The sequence below is a fragment of the Mus caroli genome, unplaced genomic scaffold (assembly GCF_978045245.1).
Source record: "Mus caroli unplaced genomic scaffold, Mus_caroli_1 scaffold_6, whole genome shotgun sequence".
Taxonomy (NCBI): domain Eukaryota; kingdom Metazoa; phylum Chordata; class Mammalia; order Rodentia; family Muridae; genus Mus; species Mus caroli.
This window is the reverse complement of record NW_028227261.1, coordinates 51,673,418-51,701,246: the sequence shown is the minus strand read 5'-3', so window position 1 is coordinate 51,701,246 and position 27,829 is coordinate 51,673,418. Positions and strand designations below refer to the sequence as shown.

General features: G+C 42.3%; 1 protein-coding gene across 4 annotated transcripts in view; it reads left to right on the top strand.

Moving 5' to 3' along the window:
* Positions 1-300: 300 nt before the first annotated feature.
* Positions 301-27,829, top strand: part of Dab1 (DAB adaptor protein 1) — an 887,226-nt gene continuing 859,697 nt past the window's right edge. For all 4 annotated transcript variants that reach the window (XM_085839132.1, XM_085839131.1, XM_085839130.1 and 1 more), the window contains exons 1-3: positions 301-447; positions 3,486-3,588; positions 10,060-10,311. The gene's annotated coding sequence lies outside the window, so the exon portion shown is untranslated. The remainder of the gene's footprint in view (positions 448-3,485; positions 3,589-10,059; positions 10,312-27,829) is intronic.

Below are 27,829 nucleotides of genomic sequence, written 5' to 3'. Positions count from 1 at the left end.
GGAAAAAAACTGTTTATAAAGAAGCTACAATTAATAAGGTCTTTGTTAGCTTTTTGGATTTAGATTTTCAAGTCCATTGCTTTGGGTTTGAAAAGAAACAGAAAGGCCCCCACAGAGCCAAACCCCTCAGTTTCCAGAGCATGAAGGCATCTAGGAAGCTGATTCAAGCCTGAGTATGCATTGAAGGTTTTAATTATTCAGCACAGAGTTCAAAGATGGTCTAAATTCCTTTGGACAGTTTCTTATCAGGGTTGTTTATTTTGTAGGACACTTGGTATGTGGGCTTAAAAATCCTCAGAATGACAAAAGAAAGAAGGGAGGGGAGAAAGAGACAGAGGTTTGAAAACCCCAACCTTTCAAGGACTCCTGAGAGATGCTAATGGCCTATGGCTCCACAGCCCCTTCCAAAGCTTTGCTGTTCTCATCTATAAAATAGCAGTCATCAAAGTGAGTAATTTCATGTGTGTGAAAATATCTTATGAACCCTAAGACATATTGTTGGTCTTTCTAGAACATTCTAGTTCCCTTACCACTTTTTTTGTACATAAATTCATTCCTCAAGCATTTAATACCCATATTATAACACAGATTTTAATGTCATACATTAGTGTTTAGAATATGCTAAAAACTATAGTTTGCTATAATTGGCCCTTTTTGACAGTATAAAGTAGACATTTTTTCTCCCCTTTCATTTCCATGTCTGTTTGAGAGCTCACAAAAATGAAGGGGCCTAAACCAAAGCCAATAAGAGGCAGATTCAGGACTGAGAGATAACCACTGGGCTTCAATATCAGTTCCTGCCCACCAGAGTCAGAATCTCCATAGCCATCTCTATAATTTGCACAAAGATGGGTATTTGGTTATGCTAAAATTTGTACCCTACCCTACATGTTAATAATGATGTCTTAACCTCTAGGATCTCAGAATGTGATCTTATTCAGAGACTGAGTCCTCATAGACCTCATTCCTTGTATTAATTTAATCAGATTTAAGTTGTAGTCCAACATGATTTTAGTATCCTCATGTTAAGGGGACACTTGACATAGTGACAAGCATTGACAGATAGAAGATGAAAGAAAATAACAATTTATAGCCCAAAGCCTGAGGCAGATCCTTCTCTAATGAGTCTTAGAAAAATACCAACCCTATAAGCTTCTTGATTCCATACTTCCGGCCTCTAGAACCAGAAGAGAATGCAGGTGTTTGTTTCAGCAACCCAGTGGTAGTGCTTTGTGATAACATCTTTAGGAAACAAATACATAATACTGCCTTCTTTTATCCATAAACAACAGAAGAAACAGAGATAGACTTGTCTTGCTCATGTTGAAAAATACATAGCCCCAGGCCATGCTGAGATCGCCTTCCCTGTGGTGGCTGGAAAGCTTTGGGGACAAGCTCATTTTTCAGCTTTGCTCACTGCTGTGTCCCAAGCACTCATCTCAAAGTAGCACTTACTCAGTGAAAGAATACATTAGCTTTCCTTTTCCTAACCACCCAAGGTATCACAACTATGGTTAAAATATATCGTGTTGGAGTAAGAGTCCCAACCGTCGCATAGCTCACAGGGGTTGTCACAACGAAGAACAGTAGACTCTGTATCCATAAACCTTCCTAGTAAGACAAGTAATTATGAGCAAGTCTCCAACTAAACCTGGATATTTTGTTTTATGGATTCCAGGGTACAGAATGCCAAGATCCTAATTCTTTCCTGCCTGGAACCTGTTGACTTCTCTTCCTTTTTCTCTGGCTCCCTTGCAGCAATATCATCAGGTGGTCTTTTCTATCCAGAGTTCCCCCCACACACACACCTCTTCCTTTCCTTTCCTTTCCTTTCCTTTCCTTTCCTTTCCTTTCCTTTCCTTTCCTTTCCTTTCCTTTCCTTTCCTTTCCTTTCCTTTCCTTTCCTTTCCTTTCCTTTCCTTTCCTTTCCTTTCCTTTCCTTTCCTTTCCTTTCCCTCGTTCCCTCTTTCCCTCTTTCTTTCCCTCTTTCTTTCCCTCTTTCCCTCTTTCTTTCCCTCTTTCTTTTCCTCTTTCCCTCTTTCTTTCCCTCTTTCCCTCTCCCTTTCCCTCTCCCTTTCTCTTTCTTTCTTTCTTTCTTTCTTTCTTTCTTTCTTTCTTTCTTTCTTTCTTTCTTTCTTTCTTTCTTTCTTTCCTTCCTTCCTTCCTTCCTTCCTTCCTTCCTTCCTTCCTTCCTTCCTTCCTTCCTTCCTTTCTTCCTTATTTTCTTTCCTTTTTTTTTTTAAAGCAGGTTATTTCTCATTTTCTTAAACTAAACTCTAGAGTGTTCCTGGGTTCTGCGATTTTGTGTATGCTCACTCCTTTGGGAGGCTGATCCCCTCTACTGTCTTTAAATACTATCTAAGTGTTGACAATACTCAAATTGGTATCTTCTGCCTAGATTTCTGTGCTGAATTAGACATTTCTATATCTAAAAACCGGCTTAACATATCCACTCAGATATCTAGTATATATGTCAAAGTCAATATGTTCAAAACTGAACTCTTAGTTTCTCCTCTCACCCCCAACAAAATATAGCTCCATCTGAATTCTCCACATTAATGAAGAGTTTTATTCCTGCTTTCACCCTAGAATCTGGCTTGACTCCTCTCCTTCTTTCACACCTAACATTCAGCTAATCCTGCAGTGTTAACTCTTTTTGCCTGGATGATGGCACTGGGCTTCTTCACTGGCCTTTCTGAACCTGCTCATGGACAAGGACGCACTAATGCAAAGGCTGGTGACTTGGCAGAGAGCAGAACTGAAAGCCATGCCTCGTGAAGGAGTACAGGAGATCCAGTGGTGATCTCAGCATCACATTTGCCAACTCTGGCAAGTCACTTTGGCCTCTTCCTATACTGATGTCTATGGATGAAAAAGGGGTCTGGAATATGTATGTATTTCCTAAGGATGTTATCCCAAAGCTCTACCACCTGGGTGGCTGAAACAAAACCCACACATTCCCTCATGATTCTAGAAGCCAGAAGTGTGACATGGAGAAGATGGCAGTGTTGGTTTCTTTTAAGACCCAGGAGAGAGGGAACTGCCCCAGGTTTGGGCCTGTAAATTGTCACTATCTTTTGTCTTCTATCTGTGCACATCGGATTCTTTGTCTTTCACCCTGGGACAGTCCCTTCTGATTACACTTTTATTTGGGCTAACCCTGTCTAGGAATATAAGTCTAATCACAAAGTTTCCCAAACAGCCTTGACACATGAACTGCTTTCTGCCCTCTGACTGCATGCCTGTTATTTCCCCATTCGCTGGATTGATTTCTTTTTATTCATAATATTTATGATCATGTCCATTAACAAAAGTGTTCAGCAGACACAAGGTTTTTCTGATTGAACAGTCCTAGTTGAATTCTTTGTCTAACTAAATTCTATACTATCTCTAGTCTAGATCTTCCCAAAAGAGTAATAACTATATGTCACATTGCCTAGCTGGGCATTAACACGTTGTCTTCATTTGCATTGACTTTCTCTTAGGAGAAGACTAATCCCCCTGGTGTGTTGCAAGTGCTTTTGTGCCTCTTGTGTCTTTTGATCAAACTTTGTCAGCAAGAATCTAACCTCATTCATATAATCACAGGTAGGTAAAGATGCTACAGTCCCTTCTGTACTTTATCATCTGTCTCTACACCATCGGATTCTTCATGGCCTCATTAAAATAGGATCACTGTCAACCTTTCATCACCTGGCTCTCCCAGTTGTCTGGCTTGTATGAAGCACCTCACTGGCTTCTTGTGTCTAAAGGCTTTCTGGATGAAGCTCCAAACAGGAGAGAAAGAATTTTTTTACCTGGCCCCTTCCCTGTGAGATCACTCTGGGTTGGGCTGGCTTTGGCCCAGATACCACGAGAACTTGTTCTCATCCAGGTGTTCTCCTTTCTCTTCACTTCTGGCACGGAGGGTGCCAGGATGTACCTCTTAAGCCTCTGTTCCCCAGCCTACACCTTTGTAATCAATAATACTATTAACTGAATGTGCCATCAGTTTGTTGGGACCCAGGTACACATATCTATCAGTTGAACTATAAGTGTCCTCTTGAAATAGTATATTTAACCTGTAGTCATCAGGATGGATATATTCTCTTCCTTATCACAAATGAGCCTTTTCCTCTTCAGGACTGCACAACTGAAACAAGACAAAGTCTATCTTGAAGATAAGCTTCTAGGCCAACACGGCTCCCCTACTATCTATCATATCTTATGCATTTTTAGGTATTGATGTGTTGATCCAGGAGTTTCAAACTCATGGACTTACCTGGGATTATAGTTCAGCAGAGAAACACATGTGTAGCAACACATAGCACTGAGTTCAACCCCTGGCACTTCAAACACTTTGACTCCAGTCTTAGCCTGCCTCCAACTCCTAAGAAACTAGGACTGCAGATATTCACTCTGTGCCTGGATCTCAGGTATTTCAAAACCAGACTCATATGACTGATAGAAAAATATTTGTTCCTATTCTTTCTTCTTCACAGTAATGCATATCTTCTTTGAGCCCCTTTTGTCTCATTTTGGTTAACCCAATGTCTTAGATTTCAGTGAAGCTCTTGGTGTAGCACAGCATGTAATTTGCTGTCGGATAATTTTCTCATCAGACGGAGTTGCTCAGGAGCTAATTTGGGCTGTATCCTCTATTTCAGCCTTTTGTCTCAGTTGTAAAAAGCACATCATATTGTTTTAATCTGTACTTTTCCCTATCAGACTTTTCCTCCTCACTGAAAGTGAGACTTTCTAAAATACCACTCCATGCTCATAGCCATCGGCTAAAAGACACGGGTAGAAAATGATTCCACAATTAGAAAATACTCACCATTTTCCACATTGGAGGGACCTTTCCATGATCTTGGTTTTTGGCTTCACTGACAGTTACTGTATAAAGCATTTGATGAAATCAGTGCAACTTGGTTCTCTTCAGGTTTCCAGCCTTCTGAGCTCGGATTCAAGTTCACACTAAGACAGGTGAATGAAGTTACTAACAGGAGTAGTTCTCAAGGTGGAATCAAGGAGGTTAAGTCAGGAGGTGGAGAACTGGCATGTTGCCTGTCAGAGTATAACCTGGAGGTGGAAACAGAAGAGACTGTGTGTCTCAAGGTAAAAAACATGAAAAGTATTTTCAAACAGAGAAGACAGTGGGAAAATGAGTTGTGAATAGAATCTATGATTAATCCAGAAACAAGTTTATGAACACAGGTACCAGGACTCTGCAAGGAAAGCCTTCATGGTATGATCCCAACAAGGCAAGACCAAAGTGGAAAGTAGGTTTGGGGCTATAGCCTGCCTGAGCCCCAGGGTAATGTTAACTAAGGGGACAACACTCTCTGTCCTATTCATCACCTGAAACTCTTGTAATGATAAGGTTGAGATACAAATGTGAAGACATAAGCAAATATCTAGCAGGTACTTCACCATAGAACTAAGGTCATGTATCAAGGCAGTCAGCATCAGATTAACCATGGATTCCATCTCCACTAGGGATGCATTACCCTGGAGAAAACTATACACAAAGAAATATAAGAAAAACATCAACAAACTGCAGACTTAAAGAAGCCATTATATATCTGGGTTTTAAGGATGACAAGAACCATATCCTCAAACAAAGATGCTTGACCTCAGCAATCGCTTCTTTTGTAATTCCATTTAGCCAGGTATCTATTGTAGCTCAGCTTTTTCTTTGGGGCTAAAACATAGCCACTGTGGCTTCCAGGCTACCTATTCCTAGAGCTACCACCTACCTAAAAGAAATATCCTTCTTTAATAAGTTCTGTTTCAAAAATTCATGAGAGAAATTATATTGGCATGGATTCTATGTCTAGTCTATGACCAGGGAATGATACTCTTTGATTAACACGTCCTCACATTGGGTAAGGGAAGAGGCTGTTCTTTTTTTTTTTTAAAAAAACAAAAACCCATAAGTTTATTTTGTATTTAAATCAACTACTTTAAAAGGAAATTAATGTTACAATAATGGGGGAAAACATCAGTTGTGAAGAAAGTATTGGCAAAAATTTGGATGTAATAATATAGTGGTAAAATAAACAGGAACAGATTTTAAAGTTTTTTTAAAGATTTATTATTAATTATATGGAAGTACACTGTAGCTATTTTCAGACACACCAGAAGAGGGTATCAGATCTCGTTACATATGGTTGTAAGCCACCATGTAGTTGCTGGGATTTGAACTCAGGACTTTCGGAAGAACACTCGGTGCTCTTAACCACGGAGCCATCTCTCCAGCCTCCGATTTTAAAGTTTTAAGAAGAAATTATGAACTAACCAAAGTAATTGAGTAAAACAACCAATACACAACTTTCTTTTTGCATTGATTAGGATAATTGGCTAGAATAACATTTTGATTCTGTAATAACATTTTATGTGGTTAAAGGCTACTTAAGGCTGCCTGTGCATGACAATCATTTTGTGCCTTGTGAATCTTAAGGGCTTCACATTAGGAAACCATGGTGTTATCCAGTCTCTTCTGTCTTATAGATGAGGAAGCAAAGGTCCAGACCTGGCTGCTCCCACATTACAACAAAGCTGGGTATGCAACTGGCTTTCTATCCTACTTCACGAGGCTTCCTTGGCATTTTGGAATAACGTTGAAGAGGCACGTCTCTCCTACCATGCCTCCGACAAGCTAGCCAAAGTTAGCTGCTACTGATGCCGCTTTTAGACTCTGGACACTCTCCCCACTTTCATAGTACTCCCAAGCAGTGACTTTGTCAAACAAACAGGAAAACAGCCAGGAACAACACAAGTATGTAACTGTGTTAGCCAGCTTTGTCGTATTATGACAGAATGCCTGACATAATAAAGCTTTGAGGGGGAAAGGTTTGTTTCATTTATACTTTAAGAAATTTCAGTCCTTGCTTAGTTGATCCTATTGCCTTTGGCCCTGTGGTGAGGCAATACAGCTCAGTAGGAGTTATACTAGATAAAGCTGCTCATTGCATGCAGCCTAGAAGCAAGAGGGGAGACATGCAGAGAGACCAGGGTTCCACTGTCCCCTTCAAGGGGTCACTCTCAATGCCTAACATCATCCCAGGAAGGCCCACCTCTTAAGCTTCTGCTACCTCCCAGAAGCATCATGGACCAAGGACCAAGTCTCTAGGACATGCCATAGCCAAACTGTAACAGTAACCATGTCTCACGAAAGCAGCATGGAGACTTCTTACAGCTGACTTCCTGTCTGTCTTTCTCCCCTCAAACAATGTCCAGGAGAAAAGAGGTATCATGACTCACGGAAAAAGGCAGGGCAGTCCCGAGGGACACATGGACTTTGGAGTTAGTCTGGTTTTCTTGGAATTGTGATTCTTTGTTTTTCTATCTATGTGGCTACAAAAAAAGCTGTCTCCGTTCTGCGTGTTCTCCCACGTGTAAAGCGAGACAAGCACTGGGTTGCAGTAGTTCCTTAGGATTGTTGTATGGAGAAGATTTATAAGTATGTAATATTATTAGAGTCTGCTTTCTATTGTTGTGATAAAACATTCTGACCAAAAGCAGCTTGGGGAGGAAAGTTTTGTTCGGTTTACATATCCCAATCAAAGCCCATCACTGATGGAAGCCAAGGTAGGAATTCAAGACAGGAACCTGAAGCAGAGGCCAGAGAAGGGCGCTGCTTACTGGCTTGCTCAGTCTGCTTTCTTTTTTTATTATTTTTTATTTTTAATATTTTTTATTACATATTTTCCTCAATTACATTTCCAATGCTATCCCAAAAGTCCTCCATACCGCCCCCCACTTCCCTACCCACCCATTCCCATTCTTTTGGCCCTGGCATTCCCCTATATTGGGGCATATAAAGTTTGCAAGTTCAGTGGGCCTCTCTTTCCAGTGATGGCCGACTAGGCCATCTTTCGATACATATGCAGCTAGAGACAAGAGCTCCGGGGTACTGGTTAGTTCATCCTGTTGTTCCAACTATAGGGTTGCAGATCCCTTTAGCTCCTTGGGTACTTTCTCTAGCTTCTCCATTGGGAGCCCTGTGATATATCCAATAGCTGACTGTGAGCATCCACTCCTGTGTTTGCTAGGCCCCGGCGTAGTCTCACAAGAGACAGCTATATTTGGGTCCTTTCAGCAAAATCTTGCTAGTGTATGCAATGGTGTCAGCATTTGGAGGCTGATTATGGGATGGATCCCTGGATATGGCAGTCTCTAGATGGTCCATCCTTTCATCACAGCTTGAAACTTTAACTCTGTAACTCCTTCCATGGGTGTTTTGTTCCCAATTCTAAGAAGGGGCATATTGTCCACACTTTGGTCTTCATTCTTCTTGAGTTTCATGCGTTTAGCAAATTGTATCTTATATCTTGGGTATCCTAAGTTTTGGGCTAATATCCACTTATCAGTGAATACATATTGTGTGAGTTCCTTTGTGATTGTGTTACCTCACTCAAGATGATGCCCTCCAGGTCCATCCATTTGGCTAGGAATTTCATAAATTCATTCTTTTTAATAGCTGAGTAGTACTCCATTGTGTAAATGTACCATAATTTCTGTATCCATTCCTCTGTTGAGGGGCATCTGGGTTCTTTCCAGCTTCTGGCTATTATAAATAGGGCTGCTATGAACATAGTGGAGCATGTGTCCTTCTTACCGGTTGGGACATCTTATGGATATATGCCCAGGAGAGGTATTGCTGGATCCTCTGGTAGTACTATGTCCAGTTTTCTGAGGAACCACCAGACTGATTTCCAGAGTGGTTGTACAAGCTTGCAATCTCACCAACAATGGAGGAGTGTTGAGGCTGTTCTTTATTTGTAGAGTAAAAATTATTGAAAGGAACAAAATTAGATAATCACTACAGGGATCTAATTATCACTGCATCATTCATATATATATATATATATATATATGCATGAATAAATGCATACATTCCTCTGTTTTAAAGAATATCCCTATTGCATGAGTGCATGATGACTAGGTTGGTAGGTGTTCCAGCACAGGTCAGAGGAGAGCTTTGTAGAGTTGGTTGTACCTTCCACATTTATGTGTATTCCAAAGATTAGACTCAGGCTTCTAGGTTTGTTGGAAAGTGCTTCACCCACTGTGCCATCTAATCACCCACTCTCTCCTCTTCTTTTTTAAGAGTTTCTCACTGAGCAGTCTGTGCTGGTCTCAAATTCCTGATTGTCCTCCTTCACATGATAGATGCTGAGATTATAGATATATACCGTGCCATACCCAGCCCTAAGCTATGTTTTTGAGACTAAGGCATCTGGACCTTTTAGTATGGACTTGTTCTCCGCCCTTTGGAAGAATACCAAGAACAGGACTGGTAGTGAATTAATTAGGGTCCTGGGAGGGAACAGATGGTATACTCAGAAGGATGCTTTAGAGAAAGAACTATTTAAAGACATGTAAGAAGGGTTAAGAACAGACATAAAAGGTTGTCAGATATCTACAGATTGCTGTCAGTGGGCAGTCGTTTTTGTTCTTTGCCCTGAAAGAACAGAGTGGGTATCTGAACCCACTGGGTCATGTAACCATAGAGGAAGGCCAGCAGAGGATCCAGGGCCTTAAGTGCAGGAACCCATTCATTCCCAATAGGGGGTAAGGAGATAGGAGAACAGTAGCCTTTATTGTCTCCTATATTTCCCATTTCATGCTATGCCTCTCTTTGTCCAATCCAGGCCAGAAGTCAGAATTCTAAAACTTATCTTGGTTCATTTCTAAACAGTTGTATAACTACTATACAAAGCAGCGGAATAAAGGGTGTGAGTGAAGTTGAGGGAGGGTTTGCATGGAGCCTTATACAAGTCAGTCAAGCACAAGCTTATTTAGAGTCAGTCCTGTGAAATGGGATGGCTTATGAGAGTCATAGAACTTGAGGACTAGAAGACCCTTAGGATCGCTCAGACAAGATTCACAGACTTCTTCCCATCTAGGCACTGGGTTTATTTGGTGGCTAGCATGGTGCTATTGAAGAAAACCAGTACAAGTAAAGTATAAACAGACAAGGGCCATAAGTGTATGCTAGTATTTTTTTCATGTTACCTAATCTCTCCCATGGAATGAATTTATTAACCTCTCTTCAAATGATTTGATTCATAGACTTATCTGAAAAGCCTAGAATCCTCATTTTTCAGATGAAGAGGTTGGACTTGGAAAAGGAAGGCATGGATGGAATTCTATCTGAACAGATACAAATAGATGTTTACAGACCAGAGAACCATGTGCTTGCATAGGTGGGGCTGCCTCACACACTGGAGTGAATTATTTGAATGAGAGCTATGAGAGGATTCCATGTGTTCTATGTGGGCCCAGGAGATGAAACTAGAACAACACAAGACTAATCAAATTAAGGTAAGTGTAAGTCTGTATTTGTTGAGTCACTTCCCAAATGGTCTCATTGCCTCTGTCCATTGAGATTTCTTTCCCATCGGTATGGACAGATGGTCAGTCTACCGCACAGAACCATCTCATCGTAAAGGCAGCATTGAGGTCAACCTTCCCAGTCCTCCTGCTCTGAGTTGAAGAGACATTGGGTTGAATTAAGAGGATGGTATGAGTCTTCTTTGGAATTTTTTTTTTAAAGACAATAGATTGTCTTTAACCTGATTTGATTTAATTTCTATAGGACAGAGGCAAGGTGGGGGATTTATTTTAACCCTATCTTAGAATCACAAGCCTTCCTGTCTTGAAGAAGCTAGTATGCTTGCCTAGCTCCTCTTTGCGTTTTCTACCACAGGCTCTCTCCATCTGCTCCTTTAGGGTCCCCTCTTCCTTGCCATGTGTCACACTCAGTGACACCTCCACATGAGTTCTTGGCATTGTTAGTGAGGAGACTAGATTTTCTGCTGTAAGAGAGAGAAGCAGGAGAGAACTGGGGCTGTGGGATCTTCTGGATCCAGAGTATCCATGCCCAGTGCTTCTAAACGCTGACCCCATTGCATACACTAGCAAGATTTTGCTGAAAGGACCCAAATATAGCTGTCTCTTGTGAGACGATGCCGGGTCCTAGCAAACACAAGAGTGGATGCTCACAGTCAGCTATTGGATATATCACAGGGCTCCCAATGCAGAAGCTAGAGAAAGTACCCAAGGAGCTAAAGGGATCTGCAACCCTATTGTTGGAACAACATGATGTACTAACCAGAACCCCGGAGCTCTTGACTCTAGCTGCATATGTATCGAAAGATGGCCTAGTCGGCCATCACTGGAAAGAGAGGCCCATTGGACTTGCAAACTTTATATGCCCCAATATAGGGGAATGCCAGGGCCAAAAGAATGGGAATGGGTGGGTAGGGAATTGGGGGGCGCTATGGGGGACTTTTGGGATAGCATTGGAAATGTAATTGAGGAAAATATGTAATAAAAATATTAAAAATTATAAAAAAAAGAAACACACACACACACACACACACACAAAAGAACCCAGCTTCTATGCTCCAGCATCTCCACCCCTTTCTTCTCTCTCTCTCTCTCTCTGACTCTGCTCCTCCCCTCTCCCCTATCCCCATCCTCAGCAGGAGGAAAAAGACATGCAGAACAAATACCTTGGATTTGAGATGTGATAGATCACCATTTTCCATATCTTATTTCTGAAACTTTGCCTGGAGCAAAGAGGGCTGGGCAGTGTAGCTTCTAGCTGGTTGGTCAACTACTCTGTTAAAGTGCATAGAGCCTGGAAGAACAGATGAATAAACCAAACAGAGGGGGAGTAAATGAATAGATGAAACCAGGGAGCATTCTTGGAGGCCTCATTTGCCTTCTGAAAAGCCACATCTTTCACATACTGGTTTAAAGCCACCTATATTCTTTAACACGGCCTTTGACATCCTAAGAAGATTCAGTTCATGCTGTCATAGGTAAATGCAAGGACTACCTACATGAAGAGTTGGTTCGGGTGCCCCCACCACTGTCTTGTCTTTGTCATTTCCCCTGCTCAGCAAAGAGGAAAACTAAGATGCTATACGCTTAGGTTTATTGAACACCTACTGTGCTGCTTGGGTGATGGGTATTAGCTCATTTGCTCCCTGCAGTTGGCCCACAAATTAGGAGGTGCTATTGTCCACTTTCCATATGGAAAAGTAAAAAGCCAGTGATGTCACTTTTCAGAGCTCTGCAGCTAAGAAGTGCCACATCTAGAATGCAATCATAAAACTGTCTGGCCCCGAGGTTTTATGGCTCCTTTCTTCACAGAGCAACTTCTCTGTAAAGAGCTTTGTAATAGGAAGTTTCATAGAACTGAAACAACTGGGTAATTCGGTGTTGATACATTGGTCAGACTGGTAATTTGAATAAGATAGACGAGGCACAAAATTATAGTCATCTCGTCCATTGTGCTAATTTAATTTTCCAGGTGAATGTATGCTTCTTTGTGAATTAGGTGCCTCCTCCTCCTGGGTCTATTTTAAGAAAGTACTAGAGAAAACATATCCTTCCCTATGTCACCCCATGTCCCCCCTGCCACCAACCCTCATTTTCTTCCTGCCATGATTCCTTCCATGATTTTCTCTTGAGGAAAAGAAGCAGATTGAAAACTGTGGTTATATATGTACCCATTAAAATAGATGTTCTGCCTATAAAAATGAACTTGTGCCGGGGTCTAATAAATTACATTATAATGTGCCCGTTCTCTAGTCTGCAGGGGAATCGCTGTGACGCTCCTGATCACAGCAGCATGAGTCTGAGCTGTTCTGTCACTAGCTCCTTACCTGGCCCAGCTGAGGATTTAATAGACATTCACACCAGAAAGCAAGGTGCCGAATATGAGCATGTCTTGCCCTCAGGAAGATGAGTCTATAGAACAAATCAGGGAGTCTAACAACTGCTGTGCCCAATTTATCTGATGGCTTATGTGTATGGAAGGTGCTACTGGTTCAAAAGAGATTTGACTCTGAAATGAGGAGGGAAAAGAATGTCTGTGCTGAGTTTTGAAATAAGAGATAATCGGATGAGGTGGGTAGCATTGTAGACAGAGAGAACATAAAATACAAAAACACAGAGAGATGAAACAAATCCTGTGTTCTAGGGACTATAGGCAGATGAAACAGTTTGCAATGTGAACTAATGCCTTTAACTTAAAAACCTTGTGTGATGTATGACGGAGTCAGGGCCTCCATGAGCTTAGTGAAACTGTAGAGAGGCCTCTAGCAGGGAGAGATTGAGGATGGATCCCCTGATAGCAAGAACTGGCTGTAGACATGACACATTCCATGTTTCTTCAGCTCAAAGTATAAGACTCAGAACAAAGGAAGATGTCCCTGGAGAGGTAGCTGTAGAGGGTCTTGGATAGGAACTTTACAGAGCAGAGGAATAGGTAACTAGTTTGGAATCTGCCCTGTCTCGCTGCTGATGGTAAAAAGCAATCACCAGAACTACGTTTCTTGTAGGTTTCCATGTGCCAGTCAGTCTGAGACATCCCTTAAACCTTCCTAATGCTTCAGCCCTTTAAGACAGTTCTTAGGTTATAGTGACCACCAACCAGAAAATTATTTTTATTGGTACATCATGACTATAATTTTGCTCTGTTATGAATTGTAATGTAAAGATATGATACATAGAATATCTGATATGCAACCTCAAAGGGGTTATAACCCACAGCTTGAGAATTGAATCAAACTAGTATTTTTCATCTAGGAACCTTTTTTCCTTACATGGAACATTTGCCAATATTCAGAATTACTTAGGTCATCATGGCTGGAGTAATGGGCATATAAAACATATATACAAAGATGCTTTTACACACCCAGAGAGCACAGGTAGATACTCAAAAAGGAATATCTTTCCAGGATGTCAATGGTGCAGAAGCTTTGGGACAATGAAATATCCTGGCTGAATGTTGGAGGAACTTGGTGGGCTGTTGGCAGTGCTTAATTCTGGTCATGGGTCTATGGGAATTTCCTGAAATTTGAGTAAGTCTCTGAATCTTAGGACTGTCCTTGCTCTACAGAGTAGTCTGCTGGGCACATGCTTTCTAAGCCTGCAGCGATGAGGTCAAATTTCTACTCATCCCTCTACCAGTCCTGGGACAATCCTTCTCTATGCTTTTGATTTATTATTTTGTATAAGAGATAATGGTATCTACTTCAGAAAAGTAGGAGTTATTGGGGATACCCATGCAAACCAAGACACATAGCAAATGGTGCACAGACAATGTTTAATAACCATCATTGCCAGGACACCATGACCATGACTAGAGAGTCAAGTCTTGAGGATGGCCTCTAAGATGCTTTCCAACTCCTTCATTTGCTTTCTCTGTGTACAAATGCACACTTGATATGCTTTAAGAGAGAAGTAACTAGGCATGTGTGTCATACAGGGTTCTTGGAGGAAGCCTAGACTGGGAAACTTGGGGAAATTTTATCAGGAGTTCTGAATGTATAAATGGAGTTAGACAAACCAAGAGTAGCGAGGGCTCTTGGAATGTTTGCCTACACCCGGCAAGGCAAGGAGAGAGGTCATTATCAAAGTTTAGCAATAGCCAGCTCTATATAACAGGCCAAATAGTTGTGAGCCTTGTGAATAGCTAGGGAATGCCCATCAGGTTTTACCCTCTTCTTGTACCATTTCTTTTATGGATACTCATACTCTGGTTCTCTGAACCCAAGAGGAAGCCAGAGGGAAAAGCTATAAATCAACCCTTCTGATAGACCAGGAGGGGAAGTCAATCTGAGGACAGAGAAAGTATTGATACTAGTACAGTTTGAGTTTCTAAAGTAGCCACCTGAGGGGTTGGGAATCATGACTTTCCATCAGAGTCAACATATTAATAAGTGTCTCTTTTCAGAGGACAGTAAGCTCCATACACATATCTTTTTATACCATCTTAAGATCATCTTCACAGCCACACCTAGACCCTAGATGAAACACGTCTTCATCCTGATAAAGGTGCATGACTAAGAAGGGAAATAAGGGCTGTCCATGTTGCCAGACAGAAATGGCCCAGCCTTGGTAGGGAATCTGAATAACTGGATGGAACAGTGGTAATGGGAGCCTCAGTTCTGCCTTTGTTACTTGCTAGTTCTGTGACCTCAGGGACTCAGTTTCTTTACATGTTCCCTGGGGTATATAATATACCTATTCAGTAGCACTATCTGGCTTACAGACTTCTTTAAGGGTTCTATGCAATGAGAAGAAATCTGGTACTCACTAACAGTGCTGTCGATTTATTATTGATCTGATGAGCTGCTCCTGGGTGCCGACTATGTGCTGGACCTTGAAGTAAAATCAATGCAACTAAGGCGAGATCCATAACTCTAAGGAAATCCCAATAAAGAATGGGGTTACTTGCAGGGGTTGATAGGATGGTTTTAAAGGTTATATTAACCCTTTGAAATGGAAGACAGAGTTTGTAGATGTATAGGTTTGGGTATGCATTTTTTAAAAAAATATATTCATTAGATTCTCCAGGATATTGAGGAACTTTTAAATTGAGGAATCCTTGAGATGGAAAAATTATAGATGGACCCAGTAAAACAGGTCTTCCAACCATAACACAGCACGAAGTGTTCAGCGTGAAGAACACACAATTGGAAACAGGACCCCATAGAAAGTAACCCTTCATGGATATATTTGGGTTAGGGAGAGAAATTTCATGAGGAGATATTGGTTCCATCGAAATACTTAACTTTCCAGTCCTCAGATACCAGATCTGGAGGTGTTAGCACTCAAGGAGCCAATTGACAACCCACCAGTGGTATGCCAGAATGGGAAGCCTAGGGTCACATTCTGTCTTTAGGTTTTATTATCTTATGGGGAGAGTATGTGAAGATGATCACAATGAAGGGATGATGGAGAGAGAACTGTGTGTGTGCATGTGTGTGTGTGTGTGCGTGTGCGTGTGCATGTGCGTGTGTGTGTGTGTGTTTGCTTGCCCTTCCTGTGTGTGAGGTGCCACGGTTGAATGAGTAAGACACTTTTATAAGATGTGGGTGGGTGTGTGGATGACTGTCAGGAGACGGAGGAGATTATATCTTTTGAAATATCTTGCTGACCTCAAAGGTGTGTACCTCTTCAAAGGCTGTTTTAACTAACACACATAGGTATCATTAGACCCTTCTACATCATTCTGATAGCCTTAACTTTCACCAAGATTGGGAACCAAGGAAGAGTCTCTTTTGGAGTTCTTGAAGATTCCCATAGGGATCAATGATAAATACTAACTTTAACATTTCTTTACCTAGGAAATCTCAAGGGGAAAGTGACACTGATTTTCCATCCATCAGATATTTCTTAAGCACATATGTAGAAGAAACTGAACATACATGATAGATACAGGGGTGGGTAAAGGGGGAGAGGAAGTTTATCCTTATTGAATTGAAGGCATCTAATGTGCCTTAATCAGTATATCAGTTTCACAGGAGGCTATCATATTCATTTTACATTTACAGAATCAGGTTGGACAATTTGTCCAAGATTTAAAGTTGTGACCCCTGGAATGTCAGCTTTAGACTGAGGTGCAGTTATTTCAAACTGGGCTGTTTTCTGAATCTCTGCCCTCTGGCATTGTGTGGGAACATACCCATGAGAAGACACATCCTCTAATTGGTGCCCAGTGCAACCCAATGAAAGGAAGGGTAGGGATGCTGAAGAACCAGTCAGTGCTCACATTTTGCTGGAGGAACTGATATCTTAATCAAACCCTGGAAACTGGTTAACATACACTGGCTGGAAGACAAGAAGGTGGGTTGGGGAAAACCTGTGAACATCTGTGTCAGTCTTGGTGTGGGGAAGGTTAAGGGCAATCGACCAAGTACTGTAATGGCTGTAGAATCTAAGCCCGGGAGAGTAGATAGGGAAGAATTATGAAGAATGTTACATGTGTTGTGTTCAATACAAACTTTAATGACATTAGGAAGCCCCCATCTCTTTTCATCAGCCTTAATCTTTTAACACAAAACACCCATTGGCCCTTTCTTCAATCCAACATGTCTCTCCATAAATCAGGAGAAAATTCCAGGTTTTCGCATGGCTCTCTTGTTACCAAGAGAATGTTGAATGTGATGGATGGTGGATTTCAGAGATGATACAACAGAACTGTCCTGCCTTTCTCATTTACAAAGCAATTTTTATCCATGTATCCTGTTCTTTACTTTGATCCTTCTGGCTGAGGTGGGAGGTTCCCACAGTCACTGCTGCTAAATTACTGGCTTTCTTACTGATGAACTTCCCTTATGATCCATGACTGTCCTTTCTGTTGCTACCAACTTTACTTATTATAGCTGTGTGATAAGCAGAGGCATATAGAAGGATGAGGGCTAGTGTGTCAGGATAGTGTGTCAGTGTGTTAGCCAGCAGAGCTGATGGAATGTTGGGTTTCAGCTCCATTGACCTGGTTGGCTCTTCCATCAGGATAGGAACTCCCCTGAGGGTGCCTTGTCGGACACCCTTCCATGCTGCACACGCCAGTCTACTTCACAGGAGGCCAGTAGCAACTGCTCAAATCGTAACTGCCGGTATTCATGCTGTCACAAACTTGAGTGTACCTGTGGATTTGGTTTTGCATTATATCTAACTCTTGCTTGATTTTTAAGCATGGATGATTCTTTTCTTCTTGTAATTCAAAATCTCCAGATCTTGTTTAGTATTTTGTATATGAGTAGAAACCACACAAGGTTGTAGACAGGCATCTGCTTTTTGGGTTGGTTCTGGAATTTGTGTGTGTGTGTTTTAGCTGTGTGGTCTCTAGCAAGTCACAGTATACTTTTGCTTGTTATCTCCTTACCACTATAATGGAGAAGGCAATGATTTTCAGCTTAGCATAGTTGTGAAATTAAGACATGATGCAGATAAAAGTATATCACTCAGTGCCTGATACTTTGTAGCTGCCTAGTGAATGAATGAACCAATCAATCAATCAATCAATCAATCAACCAGAATTGCAAACTGCTTGTAGTTTAATATATAATGAAATATTATATAGCTAGATTCAAGACACAATGTCCCAGCAAGATGAAAATGTCTCTATTACCAACCACAGTGGGCAGGCAGTGGAGATAGGTAGCCCCATAACCCCTCACTCATCTGAGTGATCTAAGTTGTCTTGCTGTAGTATTGAATAATGAGGACTGCAGAGCGTGTTTGCTTTTGTGGGAGAATGATGTTTGGAAGACATCTTTCCCACGGGAGTAGAACTTGATCTCTTAACTACACCAAGCAGCATTTTGTCACTGCTAGGTTCTGACACTTTCACTTTTAGGTACTGCTCCAGTTACATCTGCCCTACCTCTTCTCTGTAGAAAAGCTGCCCAAGAATTAGGACTTTACTCCTCCCTCTTTGAGTGTTATTTTGAGCTCAGTGCTGGACCTGGCTCATTACAACTGCTCAGTGATTTTTAAGTGACTAGATAATTGAAGATCATGTTCTCTAGAGTGGATGCTAAGTCAGCCTACAGCCCAGCTTGTGAGGAATCCTACAACAGAGTGTGTCAAGAGAAACATGGGTCCTCTCTTCATGCTTCACAAAGCTGCCCAGAGGGTCATGAAAGCCAAGTAGCTCTCCCATTACTGTCTGCACGTTGAACCTTTGAGTAACATCTATTCATTCTATTGCCCAAGCAGGTCAAAGAGAGGTGCATGTAGGCAGGGATGGGAGAGGGGAGGGTGCTCTCTAAATACATAACATTTTACAGGCAAGAAAGCTAAGGCTTCAGATGGCTTAGGCACATGCCCAAAATTGCTTGCCCTGTTACTGCATCACGGAGATCACTACAAACACATTGTGTCCTTGTTATGACTCCTTAGTGTTTATATATAGGCCCGTGTAGGCACACTCACACGTAGAAGCATCCTCAACATCTTTTAGCACTGTACCTAGTACACAGGAGAGGGTGGACCACAATCAAAATAATGGCAGATTAGAGTGATCTTCTCTTTGTAATTTCTCTATGGTTTCATCCGTGAACACATTTAGCCTCGGAATGGCTGTTGGAGGCACTGTGGTGACTAATATCCTCTTTTTTTTGATTTTTAATATTTTTATTACATATTTTCCTCAATTACATTTCCAATGCTATCCCAAAAGTCCCCCATAGCGCCCCCCACTTCCCTACCCACCCATTCCCATTCTTTTGGCCCTGGCATTCCCCTATATTGGGGCATATAAAGTTTGCAAGTCCAATGGGCCTCTCTTTCCATTGATGGCCGACTAGGCCATCTTTCGATACATATGCAGCTAGAGACAAGAGCTCCGGGGTTCTGGTTAGTACATCATGTTGTTCCAACAATAGGGTTGCTGATCCCTTTAGCTCCTTGGGTACTTTCTCTAGCTTCTCCATTGGGAGCCCTGTGATACATCCAATAACTGACTGTGAACATCCACTCCTGTGTTTCCTAGGCCCCGGCATCTTCTCACAAGAGACAGCTATATTTGGGTCCTTTCAGCAAAATCTTGCTAGTGTATGCAATGGTGTCAGCGTTTAGAAGCTGATTATGGGATGGATCCCTGGATACGGCAGTCTCTAAATGGTCCATTCTTTCATCACAGCTACGAACTTTGTCTCTGTAACTCCTTCCCTGGGTGTTTTGTTCCCAATTCTAAGAAGGGGCACAGTGTCCACACTTTGGTCTTCATTCTTCTTGAGTTTCATGCGTTTAGCAAATTGTATCTTATATCTTGGGTTTCCTAAGTTTTGGGCTAATATCCACTTATCAGTGAATACATATTGTGTGAGTTCTTTTGTGATTGTGTTACTTCACTCAAGATGATGCCCTCCAGGTCCATCCATTTGGCTAGGAATTTCATAAATTCATTCTTTTTAATAGCTGAGTAGTACTCCATTGTGTAAATGTACCATAATTTCTGTATCCATTCCTCTGTTGAGGGGCATCTGGGTTCTTTCCAGCTTCTGGCTATTATAAATAGGGCTGCTATGAACATAGTGGAGCATGTGTCCTTTTTACCGGTTGGGACATTTTCTGGATATATGCCCAGGAGAGGTATTGCTGGATCCTCCGGTAGTACTATGTCCAATTTTCTGAGGAACCGCCAGACTGATTTCCAGAGTGGTTGTACAAGCTTGCAATCCCACCAACAATGGAGGAGTGTTCCTCTTTCTCCACATCCTCGCCAGCATCTGCTGTCACCTGAATTTTTGATCTTAGCCATTCTGACTGTTGTGAGGTGGAATCACAGGGTTGTTTTGATTTGCATTTCCCTGATGATTAAGGATGGTGAACATTTTTTCAGGTGCTTCTCTGCCATTCGGTATTCCTCAGGTGAGAATTCTTTGTTCAGTTCTGAGCCCCATTTTTTAATGGGGTTATTTGACTTTCTGGAGTCCACCTTCTTGAGTTCTTTATATATATTGGATATTAGTCCCTTATCTGATTTAGGATAGGTGAAGATCCTTTCCCAATCTGTTGGTGGTTTTTTTGTCTTATTGATGGTGTCTTTAGCCTTGCAGAAGCTTTGTAGTTTCATGAGGTCCCACTTGTCAATTCTTGATCTTACAGCACAAGCCATTACTGTTCTATTCAGGAATTTTTCCCCTGTGCCCATATCTTCAAGGCTTTTCCCCACTTTCTCCTCTATAAGTTTCAGTGTCTCTGGTTTTATGTGAAGTTCCTTGATCCACTTAGACTTGACCTTAGTACAAGGAGATAGGAATGGATCGATTCGCATTCTTCTACATGTTAACAACCAGTTGTGCCAGCACCATTTGTTGAAAATGCTGTCTTTCTTCCACTGGATGTTTTTAGCTCCCTTGTCGAAGATCAAGTGACCATAGGTGTGTGGGTTCATTTCTGGGTCTTCAATTCTATTCCATTGGTCTATTTGTCTGTCACTATACCAGTACCATGCAGTTTTTATCACAATTGCTCTGTAGTAGAACTTTAGGTCCGGCATGGTGATTCCACCAGAGGTTCTTTTATCCTTGAGAAGAGTTTTTGCTATCCTAGGTTTTTTGTTATTCCAGATGAATTTGCAGATTGCACTTTCTAATTCGTTGAAGAATTGATTTGGAATTTTGATGGGGATTGCATTGAATCTGTAGATTGCTTTTGGCAAGATAGCCATTTTTACAATGTTGATCCTGCCAATCCATGAGCATGGGAGATCTTTCCATCTTCTGAGATCTTCTAGAATTTCTTTCTTCAGAGACTTGAAGTTTTTATTATACAGATCTTTCACTTCCTTAGTTAGAGTCACGCCAAGATATTTTGTATTATTTGTGACTATTGAGAAGGGTGTTGTTTCCCTAATTTCTTTCTCAGCCTGTTTATTCTTTGTGTAGAGAAAGGCCATTGATTTGTTTGAGTTAATTTTATATCCAGCTACTTCACCGAAGCTGTTTATCAGGCTTAGGAGTTCTCTGGTGGGATTTTTAGGGTCACTTATATATACTATCATATCATCTGCAAAAAGTGATATTTTGACTTCATCTTTTCCAATTTGTATCCCTTTGATCTCCTTTTGTTGTCGAATTGCTCTGGCTCGGACTTCAAGTACAATGTTGAATAGGTATGGAGAAAGTGGACAGCCTTGTCTAGTCCCTGATTTTAGAGGGATTGCTTCAAGCTTCTCACCATTTACTTTGATGTTGGCTACTGGTTTGCTGTAGATTGCTTTTATCATGGAGAGATAATGTGTGAGTTTGGTTTTGTCGTGGAATACTTTGGTTTCTCCATCTATGTTAATTGAGAGTTTGGCTGGGTATAGTAGCCTGGGCTGGAATTTGTGTTCTTTTAGTGTCTGTATAACATCCGTCCAGGATCTTCTGGCTTTCATAGTCTCTGGTGAAAAATCTGGTGTAATTCTGATAGGCTTGCCTTTATATGTTACTTGGCCTTTTTCTCTTACTGCTTTTAGTATTCTATCAATATTTAGAGCATTTGTTGTTCTGATTATTATGTGTCGGGAGGTATTTCTTTTCTGGTCCAGTCTATTTGGAGTTCTGTAGGCTTCTTGTATGTTCATGGGCATCTCTTTCTTTAGATTTGGGAAGTTTTCTTCTATAATTTTGTTGAAGATGTTTGCTGGTCCTTTGAGTTGAAAATCTTCATTCTCATCCACTCCTATTATCCGTAGGTTTGGTCTTCTCATTGTGTCCTGTATTTCTTGGATGTTTTGAGTTAGGATCTTTTTGCATTTTACATTTTCCTTGATTGTTGTGCCGATGTTCTCTATGGAATCTTCTGCAACTGAGATTCTCTCTTCCATCTCTTGTATTCTGTTGCTGATGCTGGTATCTATGGTTCCAGATTTCTTTCCTAGGGTTTCTATCTCCAGTGTTGCCTCATTTTGGGTTTTCTTTATTGTGTCTACTTCCCTTTTTAGGTCTAGTATGGTTTTGTTCATTTCCATCATCTGTTTGGATGTGTTTTCCTGTTTTTCATTAAGGACTTCTACCTGTTTGATTAGGTTATCCTGTTTTTCTTTAAGGATTTGTAACTCTTTAGCAGTGCTCTCCTGCAATTCTTTAAGGGATTTTTGTGCTTCCTCTTTAATGTCTTCTACCTGTTTACCAGTGTTCCTTTGTATTTCTTTAAGTGTGTTATTAAAGTCCTTCTTGAAGTCCTCTACCATCATCAGGAGATATGCTTTTAGATCCGTGTCTAGCTTTTCCGGTGTGTTGGGGTGCCCTGGACTGGGCGAAGTGGGAGTGCTGGGTTCTGATGATGGTAGTGGTCTTGGTTTCTGTTAGTAAGATTATTACGTTTCCCTTTCGCCATCTGGTAATCTCTGGGGTTAGTTGTTGTCGTTGTCACTGTTTAAAGATTGGAGCAGAAGCTGTGTTCCACTCACCAGCAGTCTCAAAATCCTGTGGCGGGGGTCGTGGGTAGCTGGTGGTACCCCGGTGCTGGTCCAGCCGGAAGAGGCCTGTGGTCCTACTCAGGCCGGTTTTCTGCTTCCCTAACTAATGCAGTCTCAGGTCCCGCGAGCAATTGGATTGGAGCAGAAGCTGTGTTCCACTCACCAGAAGTCTTAAGATCCTGTGGCGGGTGTTGTGGGTAGCTGGCGAGTATCAGCCGACCCTGTGCCCTAGCTACCCTGGTGCTTTTCTGACCGGAAGAGGCTTGTGGCCCTATGTAGGCCGGATTTCTCCCTCCCCAACCAAAGCAGTCTCAGGTCCCGTGTGATTGGACTGGAGCAGAAGTTGTGTTCCACTCACCAGCAGTCTCAAAATCCTGTGGCGGGGGTCGTGGGTAGCTGGCGGGTGTCAGCCGACCCTGCGCTCTAGCTACCCTGGTGCTGATCTGGCCGGATGAGGCCTGTGGCCCTACTCAGGCCGGTTTCTGCTTCCCTAACTAATGCAGTCTCAGGTCCTGCGTGCAATTGGATTGGAGCAGAAGCTGTGTTCCACTCACCAGAAGTCTTAAGATCCTGTGGCGGGTGTTGTGGGTAGCTGGCAAGTGTCAGCCGACCCTGCGCCCTAGCTGCCCCGGTGCTTTTCTGACCGGAAGAGGCTTGTGGCCCTATGTAGGCCGGATTTCTCCCTCCCCAACCAAAGCAGTCTCAGGTCCCGTGTGATTGGACTGGAGCAGAAGTTGTGTTCCACTCACCAGCAGTCTCAAAATCCTGTGGCGGGGGTCGTGGGTAGCTGGCGGGTGTCAGCCGACCCTGCGCTCTAGCTACCCTGGTGCTGATCTGGCCGGATGAGGCCTGTGGCCCTACTCAGGCCGGTTTCTGCTTCCCTAACTAATGCAGTCTCAGGTCCTGCGTGCAATTGGATTGGAGCAGAAGCTGTGTTCCACTCACCAGAAGTCTTAAGATCCTGTGGCGGGTGTTGTGGGTAGCTGGCAAGTGTCAGCCGACCCTGCGCCCTAGCTGCCCCGGTGCTTTTCTGACCGGAAGAGGCTTGTGGCCCTATGTAGGCCGGATTTCTCCCTCCCCAACCAAAGCAGTCTCAGTTCCCGCGTGATTGGCGACTAATATCCTCTTTAACAGATAAGGAAACATGCTCAAGGAAGGATAAACTATGATGTTCTTACATTCCCTCGGGGTGGTACAACCTGAGCTCAGTTATCAGGGTTCTGGCCCTGCAGGACCCACCCCTGAACAGACAGAATGATACAGTCCAAACATTTCCTCCTACCCTATGGGCTGCATCCATCTCTAGAGTCAGGCTTTCTTATTAATGAGCTGTTGCTGGAAGCCCAGACTTGCACTTGAGTCCCAAGCTTCGGAAAAAGCGGTAGTATATTTTAATTATAGCCACTTGATAATCCTGGTGTGATGGGAGGGAGACAGTCCTATATCAAGTCTAAGAGTCTTGAAGGAAGGGATTGCTGGACATCCATGAATATTCATTGTTATGCTAAACCACAGGCTGCATTTCCCTTCATTCACTATAATGAGATGCTCTCTCCATCCTCTCTAGCTTTATAGCTGCTCAGTGGAAGCATAGAAGCATCGATTACCATTTGCTAGGGTTTCCTCCTGCCATCACGTGGGGATTTTGAAAGCCCAGGTGAATCACTAAAAAGATGAAAACCTGCCTGAAATCTGGCCAATAGTCCTCTCTTCCTCTGCTAGTGGCTTCTCTGACACTGTGGGACTGTGCACCTCATTGCTTCTTTGCCTTAGTTTCCAAAGTGGATGTGAGTGAAGGGGCGAGTTACTGGGATGGGATTCTGATATTCAAATAAAATCTCTGGAGCAGAGGCTAGTATTAGGGCCCTTTAGCAAGGCAGAACCTCAAAATTTACCTTGCTTCCACAAAATAAGAGTTTGCTCAGTGACCAGAAACTTAGGGTGTATGTTTGTAGGCTACGTACCAGGAGCATCAGGCTAGGAGAGAGGGTCTTAGCTGTAATCTGCTCTTCTCTGTCCCTGTGGTTGTGGACAAATCTCATAACCTTTGGACCACTCAGGCCTCTCCCAGTGGGTGAGAAGATAAAGTGTAGATATAATCGAATCTATTTCAGGGAGGTGAGATCTTCACAAATACAGAATAATAAAAAATAAAATGCATATCCTCTTTGAAATGTAAACAATGTTTTCTTGTGACAGTGACTTGTACAACAAATTAGGCACATGTCTTTGCACACCATGGTCCTAAATGATCAGAGATACAGAACCCTTGATGCAGGCCTTTCCTCTTCCTCTGCAACAAAACTCACAGTCTCTAGTGTTAGCAAAGGCTTAATGACAACCACTCAATAGTTCTCGAGTAGTTGAGGAAGGGATCGCCTATATTACACATTAGAATTTGAGGAAAGGGGTTGTTAGTCATGAATATTAATCGCTATGCTAAATTATGAGTTGTATGTCCTTCAAATTTTTCGAGTGCTAAGATAAGTGTACATTTAGCCTCTGATGGAGCTCTTGGTTCTGTGTAAATCCAACCTTCTCATCATTGCTATCATGGGATTGGACTTTGGTAAATAATGCTCATATCTTAAATGGTTGTGATACCACATTAGAGACACATAAAATTGACAGAGTTACTCATGGTCTGCTGTGAAGCTGGTACTGTTCATTTCTTCAGCCCATGTACTTTTCTGATGCAGTGCTATGGGTGGGACCAAGAAGGAAAGTTGCACAGCTTAGTCAAAGGTCAAAGGCCTCACCCTTCCCTACACATAGGGGTTCTCTTAGATTCACAGCTCTGTCCTTCCTACACCTGTGCCAGAGGATAATGATGTGCGAGGGGCCTGTGGAGAAGAGGACACATGTATACTGTGTCCTTACTGGAGGGATTTGGTTTGAGGCATCACCATGGCTCTGCCTTTATCAACCAGGGTGTTAGTTTATCCTGGAAGAAATCAGAGCTCTAGACTGGGACCTTGAAGACAAGGATGAGGCTGATAGATAAAGGCAGAGGTAGGGAGTGGCAAGAGTAGAAGGAGACCTTCTAGAAGCATGAGCACCTCCACATGTATTAATTACCCTCTGGGGAGACATCAGTCCGCACCCGTTGAAGCTAGGTGCAGAGGTGGAGCTTTCAGGCTTAGAATCTAACGTCCTAAGAGCTAGCAAGATAAGCTATCTCAGAAGTTGCTATATGAATGAGAAAGAACATATGCTGCACAGTGAAGCAAACCTCAGTCTCCATATCTGTGACGGGAATCTTGGAATGGCTTTCCATAATGGTTTTAGAAGTGGGATGTCCCGTAGGGAAATGGGCATGAGGGAGGCGTTCTCCCATGAGGGAGGAATTCTTCTGAATGGGATGTGGAGAACACTAGGATGAAGAGACCAGAGCACCAACCCTACCTTGTAAAGATGAAGAGAACACAGGCACCTGTGGACAAAATAAGCGTCTTTGCTAGGACCCACCACTCCAGGATCCTGATCTCAGCTTTTAGTCCAGAACATGTAAAGACTTTTTGTTTGTTTGCTTACTCTGTTTTTTAAGCCATCCAGTCTGTAGTAATTTGTTATAGCATCTCAAAGTTATCAAGATATTTGCCTATGGGAAAATTGTTTGAATAACATTATAAAGTGATCAGAATAATTTGGACGTTGAACACGTTTGGCTCAGCACTCAGCAAGCAATGGCAAGGTAGAGGACAGGAGGGGCTAGATACTCCACATTAGTCTACCAAGAGGCTGGTTTAAAAAAAAAAAGGCCATTGAAAATCAGGGGATTAAGACCCAATTTCTTAACCGAGGGCCTTGTTGGATGTGTTTGCATGGCAGAAATAACTCTTAAAATGTGTGATTTTCAGTGTTGGATAATGTTGAGTTCTTGGTTTTTAAGTGACCAGGGTACTTCCAGAAACCTAGGAGTGGGGCTAATGTCCTAGAATTTCTCCAGACCTCCTTCTGGCCCCTGTCTCCCGTCTACATCCCTACTTTCTCCTACTGGCTGAATCTCCAGCAGTGCTCACTGCAGTTTGATGTGTTTCCCATGGCCCTCAGACCTGCAGCTCTATGTCAGCTCTACCCTCTCTGCTGAGCACAGTTTTGATGCCCATCTTCTGCTCTATCAGAAGAGACATTGGCTAAGAGATTCTGGAATGTCCTAATGGGTGTGGCTAATCATCATTTTCAGGTGACTTTTACCACCTCTCACCCTATCCTAGCACCCAGGCAGATGCAGAAACAATTACACTGGTTTCTTTCCCTCGATGGCTACACTCCACAGACATCATCATATAGACTGAATAAATATCTGCTAGCAATACTCATATATGGCTCCTGTACATATTGACCAATCATCAACTATAAGACCAACTTAATTTTAACCATAGGAATCCCATGCTAAATAAGACAAGGTCTCTGTTTTCCTGGAGCTTCTGCTATGACTGGGTGGCTCAGAGTCAGAAAGTTAAAATGATAACAATATCAAGTAGGTAGCATACCCACTAACTGTATGGTGGACTAAGGGTGGTAGGAAGAGGCTATTAGTGTTTGAAATTGCCTGGGTCGATGCTTAAACAAGACATAGGAGACATGTAAATATATGCCCCTGAGATGGAGGCGAGATCCTCGGGTGGGAACACACCGATTGTGTCATAGGAGCAAGGACATCAATATGGCTGGACCCTAAAGTCCTCATTCAGAGCATAGGCAATCAGGTAGGGTTGGAGGCTGTAATACCGTGGCCATGATGGGATTTTAGCCTCTTACAGAAAATTTGGATATAATCGTAATGAAGGTATGTGCTCTGTACCTCTAAAAGAATGAATCATATTGAGAAGAAGCAGAAGAGAATCAGGAGTTGCAACCTAAGTCAAAGTCATGGGGAAGAATCAACAATTTCTTGGGCCAAAAGTAGATCAATTAGAACATGATCTGGGTGGAACATCACTGAGTCTAAGCCTCCAGCCCATGAAAATGCAGGGCTGTGCGAGACTCTCCACATCCCAAGGTAGGATATGTGCTTACTAATCTGCTTTGGGACCGTCTACCTGCAGGGCTTCACATTCCACAGACAGATTCTTTGGTGACTCAGGCAACATGCTCATTTTCTAGATGAGAACACAA